The sequence below is a fragment of the Sardina pilchardus genome, chromosome 9 (genome assembly GCF_963854185.1).
Source record: "Sardina pilchardus chromosome 9, fSarPil1.1, whole genome shotgun sequence".
Taxonomy (NCBI): Eukaryota; Metazoa; Chordata; class Actinopteri; order Clupeiformes; family Clupeidae; genus Sardina; species Sardina pilchardus.
Window position 1 is genome coordinate 29844547 of NC_085002.1, and position 9809 is coordinate 29854355.

Genomic DNA, 9809 nt, shown 5'->3' on the forward strand with positions numbered 1-9809 from the left:
AATGTGGGATCTCATCTATTATATAGCTCCCCTAGCTCAATGCATCATGGGAGGTGTAGTAACCATACATACACAACAGCCAGTAGGAGTTCATGGGTGTCATCATGCAGGTCCCTTTCCACAGGTGTATTAATCAAGCGCCATACAGACTGCTTTCATAATCTAGGTGCTTGATTTTATACACCTAAAGGGACCTGGTGAACAGGGACTGAATACAGAATTTTGGTTTGTTCTGAGCAAAAACAGAACTTCCTGTTTCAGTGGTCCAAGGCCTCTCTAAATGGTAAACAGTTTGAACGTTATAGAAAGGTTAATAGAGTTCAAAAATGACATTGCCTTGATTTATGGGCCCAACAGCCTTAAATCTTAAATCTATGCACACTAGATATCAAAGCTAACTGTGAAAAACACTGTGCCTGAATTCAGGTGTAGGGTGAGTTTTGAAGGCAGTTGGCCTATAAAATATTAGATCTTCAAAAATGTCTGATAGCCTAAATTCAGGCACAGACAAGCCCTCTAATAGCCTAACCTATGTGGTGCCACCAGCTGCATGACACTATTATTAATATTTTCCTAGTGTCTGGTGGTGGTTATTTCACACAATGTTTCTGTAATTTAGGCTACAAGGCAGTTAGATAGTGTTGGATATGACATTTCTTGTTATCAACTCAGTATAGGTCTATTATAGGCCTACAGGGAAGACACGGATTCACAAAATCTGACTAAATCCATTCTATTCAACTTATTCCACCCTGTCCATTTTACAGATGTGTCTTAGGTCACCAAAATCCTAACGTTAGCATGACCCATGACATAATGGTGCCAGTCAACTCTAAAGAACTCAAAAAGTTCATCCCCCCCACTGTTTGTACACGGAATAATGGTTCTGGGGAACATTGTGTGGTCTTTCCAAGCCTATGGACTTTTGAATGAAACCCAAAGAAAGCTTAATCGGAACGATAAATACCGCTATTAACCGGTTATCTTTAATTGGAAATAACACTTTTTGGTTTTGGTTTTGTTCCCGTTTTTGATTAGCCTACGTTCATCCAAAAATGTTGTTCGTTTCCAGCTTTTGTTTTCATTCTTTGAACTGTTTCTAATCCCCGCTGATAAAAGAATAGAGGGATGTACAGTTTCTTTCTCTTTGCATAGCATGAGCTGCTCTATATTAAGACATGGGTGAACATGATCAATTGTGTCACAGAGGAAGGCAGGATGACTAAAGCTGAGAAGGTGATGTATATTTCATTGAGTGAGATGTATCATCCTCTGAGGTGTGGCGTGTATACCTCCTCAGCATGATACAGTATTCAAACTCTTAAGTACTGATGAACAACACTGTAGGTACTGTGCTGAATCCAGGGTTGCTTATGCTTAGACACTGGTGCAGGCTGACAACATCGGTATGCAGTATCAGGTTAGGGTCAGTGAGTTTAAGGCTTAAAAAAGTTAACAATAAATGGCCATAGTTACAATATAGTTTCTGGTTACAAAAAAAACCTTTTGAATAGTAATTTCTAAACAGGCCGCCCATTCTGAGAGAGGAGATGCGACCCCCTGCAATTGTCTAACAAACTATGACAAACTTACTGTGTAAAAAACCAAACAGACAAAAAAAAAACCAAATATTCAGTCGCCTTGAAAGGAGTAATAATTGAAAATCAGTCAATGCAGTCCAACATTACATTACATTACATTACATTTCATTTAGCTGACGCTTTTTAACCAAAGCGACTTACAACATGAAAAAAATATTTAGGTTTTTAAGAGCATTTCTAACAACATAAAAAGCCACAATAAGTGCATCAATGGGTGTAATAAGTGCATAAATGAGTGTAATAAGTGCATGAATGGGTGCGATTGTCTGAAGTAGTGCTATGAGAGGAGATGTTCTTTGAAGAGCTGGGTTTTCAGACCTTTTTTGAAGATGGCTAGGGATGTCCCTGCTCTAGTAGGAACAGATAGTGCATTCCACCAACGAGGGACGACAGATGAGAAAAGTTTGGATTGACCTGAGCGTGTTGGCGGAAGAGCTAGCCGTCGCTCAGCTGAGGAGCGCAGCAATCGTGTGGTAGCATATGCCTGTATGAGGGCATTCAGATAGGTGGGGGCAGAGCCGGAGAGTACTTTGTAGGCAAGCGTTAGAGTCTTGAATTTGATGCGGGCGGCCAGCGGTAGCCAGTGTAGCTGGATGAGCAGTGGGGTGACATGCGCCCTTCTGGGTTGGTTGTAGACCAGGCGTGCCGCTGCATTCTGGATAATTTGAAGGGGTTTTACAGCGCAGGCTGGGAGACCTGTCAGGAGGGCGTTACAGTAGTCAAGTCGAGAGATGACTATTGCCTGTACCAGGAGTTGGGTAGCATCTTGAGTCAAGTAGGTCCTGATTTTCCGTATGTTGTATAGCGCGTAGCGGCATGACCTGGCTACTGAGGCTACATGATCGGAGAGGAGAAGGTCAGTTGGTTGTCAAGAACGACTCCTAAGTTTCTTGCAGTCCTGGTGGGTGCAACAGACAAGGAGTCGATTTTGATGTTGATGTCTTGATGTATTGTAGGTTTGGCTGGGAGGACCAGCAATTCTGTTTTGGAGAGGTTCAGGTGGTGTGCCCTCATCCATGTTGATATGTCTGAGAGGCAGTTTGAGATTCGTGTGGAGACCAAGGGGTCATCCAGTGGAAAGGAAAGCTGTGTGTCATCAGCATAGCAGTGGTATGAGAAGCCATGCGAGCGGATGATCTGTCCCAAGGAGGTGGTATAGATAGCAAAGAGCAGGGGGCCTAGCACTGAGCCCTGGGGGACCCCTGTGGAGAGGACATACCTCCTGGAGCATACTGTATACTGAATAGCATCTGTGACAGAAGACAGCTATCATTGATAGTTTCAAGCTGGATTAAGAAAATATTTCTCTTCTAAGTCTAATGGGAGGTTGCCAAACGTACACTCTGGCAGGTGTGTTCTGTCTGATAGCTGATGAAGCTAAAGCGCTAAATCAATTAGCTTGCTGGAATGAAGGCCATTGAAGAAATAGCTTTTATGTGTGTACCACAATTTCCCAAGTATTAGCCGCGGTATATACAGTACATTGATTCTGCAAAATTTCACCAGCTATGAAGTTAAAGAAACACTAAAGCACTTTTCCTCTGTTCCACGCATGCTATTTGTTTATCCGGCAAATAACGATGTCCACAGACAAGAGTATAGTATGTTGCCTGATTTTATGAAAGTAGGCTATGATGTATTGCGACATTACAGCACATCAAATTTATATTTTCTTATGTCTCATTCCATCGAATACAGATCCGCTACCCGATCTGGTAAACTTACATAGTGCGATTATAGCCGATAGAGAGCTGCGAAGCAAATGCAGAAGTGCCGTTCACCTTATTTACGAGTTGATGAACCACTGAAATGATTTTAGAAACAGCATTTCAAGGTACAAAAAACTGTTTAGTGTTGCTTTAATACATGGGGGTGCTAGTATGGAACAATATGGGTTTTATTTTGTATATAGAAAACACTGTCCTGCGGCTTATACACAAATTATCTATGAAATTACAACATGTCTTTTGCCAAGGCCATTCAACAAGTAACACCTGGGTATATTGAATTAGGTAGGTAGGATCCACAATCGTCTGGACCAAGGTTGAGATTGAACATTGTGGGGAGTCTGCGCTGTATTTCTACTGCACAAGAGGCATGATCGATGGGAATAGTTTGAATGACTCTGTACACCTGGATAGTCTATCAACCCATCAGACCAATGATCCAGGTGTGCCAGGTGAATAAGACGGTTTGTGATTGGTCCCTACACATTTGTAAGGGAAGCAGGAGAGATAAATGTTCAGGTTTCCAGCCTGAGGTGCAGGGAGAAAATCCAATCAGCGGAAGATCGGGCTAGGTTTACTCAGTCTAGATCCACAGTAGAGGTGTGTGACATATCCTTTCATTCCATTGTTTTTAGACTATTGTCCACAATATTAGTCCACAATTGTGTTTTTACTGACAGCAAGACTCAATTTGTTTATAAAACAATTTTTGTGACAAGTGATTGCCTGTGTATCCTATATTTATGTGGCCAAACATAAGTCATTTGACTAAAGATAGCAAAAAACCTTTCAAGAACAACAACTGCTCTTGTGAAAATAAAGACAAACATCAAACCACAAATTGTACCCTGAGCTCCATATCATATACCAGTGGAAACAGAGCACTTTGGTTAGCAACAATCCAGTTTTCATCACTGGCATAAGTAACCTTTAATAATCAAAAACACCCATTTACTCTGATGCACACTTTATACAGAGATAGCCACAAATGAGTATTTCTGTTGTGGTTTGCCGTGCTGAAATAAATCACTGAAAAATGTGGTCTCCACTTTCATCGTGGGCTTAGCAAAGTTTCGTAAACCTCCAGGAATGATAACACTGCCATCTGTTTCCCCTTTACAAATATAGGAAACACATTGCACAGAAGTTAATTTCAGAGATGTGCTCTCTGCCATCAACTTGGTGCCCCACGTTTTGGCAAAATTAATTTACTGACTTTGCAAAGATCTTTTAACCTGGGCCAATCTTTAGCAGCTTCTGGGCACAATCTGAACCCCTGGACAGGCTGGAAGTGAAAATGTAGATCTGAACGTAAATGTTTTCAAATGATGGCCACAGACATCAGCTCCTCGTTACATAATGGAACTGACGTGGGTCTGGCCTTTTGAGTTAAGTCCTAGCAAACATTTGAAAGAACCCATAGTTTTTTTTCCAGTTTTAGATGTTATATTGAATTGTGTGTTCTCGCCATTGGTTATTCAATACGCACACATAGTGTGACATAAAAGAGATTGCATTGTCCCAGGAATTGCACCAACTGGTATTTTCACGCATGTAATATTTTAGCAAACTATTCTCCTTTTTGTTAGTCGACATCTTCATTGCTCTGCATCTTGTCTTATTGCATGCGTTTGCTCCAAGAGCACATTTGCTACCTGTTCACAGGGAATTATGACACATGTGGCAACACTGCTCCGGCCTATGCTGAACGTGAGAACGTACAGGTCATTTTTAACGATAACGATGCGTTAAGTCTGGGGCTCATTAAGGAAACCCCAATGGAGCCCTTTGCACAGGAACAACACTTTTCCCTTGTGTGCTTCAAAACCCTTCAAACTAAACTTAGCCTACCACTCCTCTGTGCCAGTCCTTCATATTGCAACAATTTATATCAGTAGTAGCTCTGTCTGTTTATGTTGTTCATGTGGAGGAAACAAAAGCCTTGTACACGTTGTTTAGCACCACTGGTGTCCTGAAATAAATAAATGCTCTACAAATAGGCAATTCACAAGGCACATATGATGCAGAATCCTGGGAAATCCTTCTGTTATGATAGAGTAAATATCTTTAAATCTGCCGTCACCTTCTCTTCGTGAGACATGGAATGAACTGTTCATTAAACAATGTGATAACTTCCAAGTCCCCGGCATGCTTTTGCTTAACAGAGGCTGCAACCACATGCAGTCTACACCCAGTGTCCAGGTGCAACACATGCTTCTGATTGAGAATGCTGTGCTCCTGTGTAAGTCTTTGCTAAACTTTGTCCTAAGCAGTTGAACCCTTCCTGTTAGCACCTCTAAAAGACTCCAGAATTAAGATTCATTGAGGAGATTCAGACAAAGCTCACAGTTCCAAAGCAATTGCTAAAACAGACATTATGCACAGAAAATGGATATTCTTTATGCATTTGATAGTACACCCTTTGGAAAATGTGAAGGAACAATATATTTAAGTGGTTTTGAAAATGTAGCGATTAAATATGTTGTGGTGTTTTTTGCTGATTCATGGCATGGACAAAGTATGCCTGTATTTATCAGCTACGATTGTTTCAACACATTTAAACAAAACGGTGTGTGTTATGATATTCTTTATAGGTGTGTGACCACAATCTATCAGATGCACACAGCTGTAAGCTCCACAGGAGGCCCTGTAAGAAAGATGATCTTTTCATGCTGTGTTATGGGGCCAGGCCCTTTAACACGTTTATCTCTCATGTCTGACGGGGAGAGGTTTTTTTTTTTTTTTCCCCAAGCTTTCCTTCCCTGAAATTAGGTATCTCTATTATAGGCCTACACGTGATTTAGTGGACAGTCCCTTTAGGTTGTAGAGTTTGATGGGAAAGGGTAAAAAAAAACATAGCAAACTAGGCTCTTCTCCCTCAATATGACTTTTTTCAATAATACATGCTCATTTTGACTGCTGGGTGGGTTCACATGACCACTATGCTGTTTTCCTTTTTGGGGATCTCCTACTCATCCATACATCAAGGCTTGATCCATACTCAGACAACCCTTCCAGACCAGCACATCTGCTTCCCACCTGAGGCGCTGATAGCAGTCTCAGATGACAAGCTTGAACAGTTTGCATGTATGTCTGTGAACACAATAGGAAAAAATGTAGGCGCTACATGGAAATCACAGACCTTCTGGACATCAGAATTTCAGGCAAATGCATCAGTGGAAGTAGACAGCTGAGAAATTCAGAGTCATTAACAAGTTCTTGCTTCTTAATCCGTGGACGCGCCATAATCACGCTGAACAAGGGCACCTCGGGGTGAAGAAAGCTCAGAAAAGAACTATATTTATTCATAAACTTATATTGACCCTCATGAGAATTTAGTGGCCAGCTTGAACCTACAGTACACTAAGGTGTTGAGCATGTCTGTTTTTTTACAAGTTCTTTCTTTTCTCATGTCACACATTTTATGAAGTTAAAATGAAAATCAGGCTAAATAAACCTTGGCACAAGTAAGAAGGCGCAAGCCTTGGCACAGCAAACAGACGTGTGTGGATTTTAAAATCGAAAGTTGAGATGAACTGATAAGTGATATGGGGCTAATTTATACTTAAGGGTAAATAAGCATCTGTAATGAATTTGGTAGTTGGTAAATTGGATGCTTCCAGGTTGAAAATGCTTTGAACACTGGATAAGACACATGCTGTCCAAGTAGGTTAATTTTGGATTTGACGTAGAATTTCCTTAAAAGAGTTCCTTTGACGCAGAATCTGCAACATGTGTGAGACGTTAACTCTGAGAGATGAACATGGTCATATCTGCGCAGATTAATGTTCTCTAATCAGTTTAATCCCTATGCAGTTGTAGTCAGTGAAGGCAGCACTAAAATGGTTGATAGAATGCTGGATGTCTGTGAGGACAGATGAAGACCTCCATTTGTCTTCTCTGGTGTTGATGTGCAGAAGATAATTCTAGAAATATGTGAACACCTGGGAGTTGTTTTGCAAAAGCTAACTGTCCGTAAAACAGATGAATTCAGATATGAATGAATGGGTGTGATCTCGTAGAAAAAAAGGTGTTTTGGCAGCGATTTGGCAGAGACACAAACTCCTGGAGATAACATAGCAGCTGAAGATTATGGTGAGTCATCCATGCATTCTTTCACCTGGCACCCAGGGTGTGGCCAACACACGGTGCATCCACAGGACTAGTGCAGCATGTCACCGCTGACTGTACTGTTCCACAGAGCCAACCATTACTGGCTGAACTGCTGAACTGACTGATGTTTGGATATGATATTCTGATAGACTATTTACAGTGTATAATTTAAACAAATTATTGTGATGATGTGTCATTCATCTCTGTCCTTGTAGATAGCTTATGACCTGCATATCCATTTCCAATATCCTTTCTTGTGTTCTAATTTTCCATTTTGTCATAGGATATTATTTCATCCAGGAACATGCATGCTTGTCAGTAGTCTGTTTTTAAACATGGCCATCCGTCACTCATGCTTTTGTTTGGCATATCGGTAACATTTACAGCAATAACTCCACTCCGTTTGGTGAGAAGTAGGTACCAACATTGTCATGGGAACTCACTGCCTTGAACTTTGATTCGCCCTGGTTTCTATGATGGAAACACACAAATAATGTTCAGAGTTACTGGAAGAATCTCAACCACTAGGACATGACTCATTGGTTAGGTTGGCCAATAGCTGGGGACCAGAATGGAACTGATTCTATGACAAATTATGGTTGTGTGGGATTGACACAAAATCTGTACCCTGCACCCAACTCATTGCTGAATATCTGGACAATCTACAGGGACATTTTTACAACATGATAGTGCCTAATGTCTATGTCAATTCACTATCTTTGATCTGAAATCCTTTGATATGAGAGTTCACACAACCAGATGAAACTGCTGTTATCTCAGGGACCAAGATATATTTCAATGCCATATACTGTATGCGATAACTTGGAGACAAACAAAGGGGAAATTAGTGCTAAATGTATTGTAGATCTAAAAACAGCAGTCCAGATTCAATCAGAAAACATTGACGTTGCGTTGTGCTCTTGTTGAGTTATGGGGCCATCAGACAGGATGCGGTGTGCCTTTTCAACGCTGTGCCGTATTGGCACTAAGCGTTTTGCACGCTGCTTATGCGCCCTGAGCGTCTCACACTTTGTGCGCCTGTTGTGCCTCGTGTTTTTGCAGAGGTGCCTTGAGCACCTCGAATTGAAAAAAGTTGATCTCAAAGCGGAAAAAGTGAAAACATAGTGTACCTCGCATTTTATAAACGGCAAAGCGTGTCCTGTCTGATCACCCCCTTTTAGCTAGACAGCCACTCTGGTTTCTACTGGCTTTTGAAACACTCAGTCCCAGATTTTCTTCAGTTGTCATCCGACAATCAAATAAAACACTGTACAGCAAAGTAAAATGTAGGGATGGTGTGTGATCAAGATGATTAGGAATGTTTAATTCAAAGTTGCATTCCAGTTAAGAATATAATATACTGTATACATAACATAGAACATGGCGAGTAGACGTATACCTGATGTCAAAACCATATGTCCTTCTCTTATGTCCACATACTAGTCATCAGTTCATAGTTTTTCATTTCAGTTTCCCACAATCTCATGTCTTTTTCAGGTCTATTATCACCCATCGCCTATATTTGTGATCTTGAAATTCAATCGCAATATTGTGCAACAAAGACAAAGTTGACCATTCACATACGAAACAATTAAAATGACAAAACTATTAGTTCCAAACATGCACTGAGGGAAATACAACAATCCAAATTTCTCTGACACAAGCGGGAAGTTTATGCTGAAACCACTTTCCCCTGAACAAAACAAAATCCAGATAAAGCAAAACTCGCAAACATAAAACAGCAGAACCCCCCACTCCTCCACACACACACACACACACACACACACACACACACTTATGGCGGTCTGTATGGCATTCGCCATGTGGGAAGAGTGCAGCTGAGATGAGACATGAAGTGTCCACACAACACTGAGCAGATACAGGCACCATGGCGTGCCACTAACCAGCCAATAACTCACACGGCTAAAGGCAGCATCTGTTGTACATTTAACATGTTGTCATGCGCACATAGGCCCCTTCCTCTCTTCAACCGTTATCAAAGGCAGACCTATCACTTACATCAGGAGATCACGCAGCCCAAGGAGGTGTATTTTGCCAAACGATCAATTAATTAAATGAATGACGGTTTTGTTCGTCAATGGTTTAATGGTAAACCATGTTATTTCAGGACTGGGAGTTCAATGCTAAATGATTCAAAGGTGGTTTGATTATGGAATCATCCCAGTGGACTCACTGTGTGTGTTTAGCCATTCTGAATTCTATTATATTTGGCAGAAAATGGACTCTAAGCTCAGTGACTCAGTGACTAACTTTGATTGACATTATTAGTTAACAAAACATGAAACCTCCAGTGGCTAGAGTGCAAGGAGGATAATAATGTGCGAGAGCTTGCAGGGTCCACTGTCAT